Source organism: Phalaenopsis equestris, unplaced genomic scaffold (genome assembly GCF_001263595.1).
Source record: "Phalaenopsis equestris unplaced genomic scaffold, ASM126359v1 Scaffold211975, whole genome shotgun sequence".
NCBI lineage: Eukaryota > Viridiplantae > Streptophyta > Magnoliopsida > Asparagales > Orchidaceae > Phalaenopsis > Phalaenopsis equestris.
Window position 1 is genome coordinate 4,415 of NW_018230937.1, and position 967 is coordinate 5,381.

Genomic DNA, 967 nt, shown 5'->3' on the forward strand with positions numbered 1-967 from the left:
GTGACGTATATATATATATATATATTATGGGTGGCATTTATGTAAAAATAAAAGTATAAGTGATAGACATGTAAACGTATGAGAATTGAGTGATCTGTAATTATGTATGGAAATATTCCACAAAAAAAAGAAAATAAATATTTCCAAGATAATGCTAAAAGCCACCCTTCCACAATACTACAAATTTCTTAAAAAATAATTACATCTTTTGCACGTTTTGTAGGGCCCCTTACAGCATTCTAGCAGGATAATTAAATACCAATAAGTTGGGTTTTTATTTGACTCGTCCATTAATTATTAGGGTTATTAACATACATACCACCCATGTCCTATGCATTTACATATCCAACACCTAAATTTCACTTTTATATTTATGCCACCAAAACAAAATATCACTATTTTAACTTTCAAAAGACGAAACACACACACACACACACACACCAACAAAGGATCATGAAACCCACTCTTTCGATCGAGTGAAGCTCTCTGAACCAAAGCCAGTAGCGCCAAATCCTACCGAACTAAGAGACTGGCTAAAAAAGAATATAAGAACGAGAAGGTCAGGAGAAAATTTATTTCAATAGCATCTCCAACCATCATAAAGACATCTAGCCTCTCATCAGGGGCCAATGATCGACGACCAAACCATATCAACTGGCCAACTCATAACGACAAAACACAGCCGACCAAATTCATCCTATTTAGTCGAGATGATCTCAATCGGTCGAGATAGACCAAATTGAGCTTAGCCAACTGAGCCAGAGAACAGTAGGATGATAAGTCCATACATGTAAAATACCAGCAAATAACACATACATCCTGATTTAATGTAGGGACAAAAATATAACATCATCACATTTTACCCACTACCCCTTTAAATACATATTTTGTTAGCAATGACAACATTTGTAACATACAATTCATACTAATGAAATTATTCAACTAATTCACATATATATATATATAT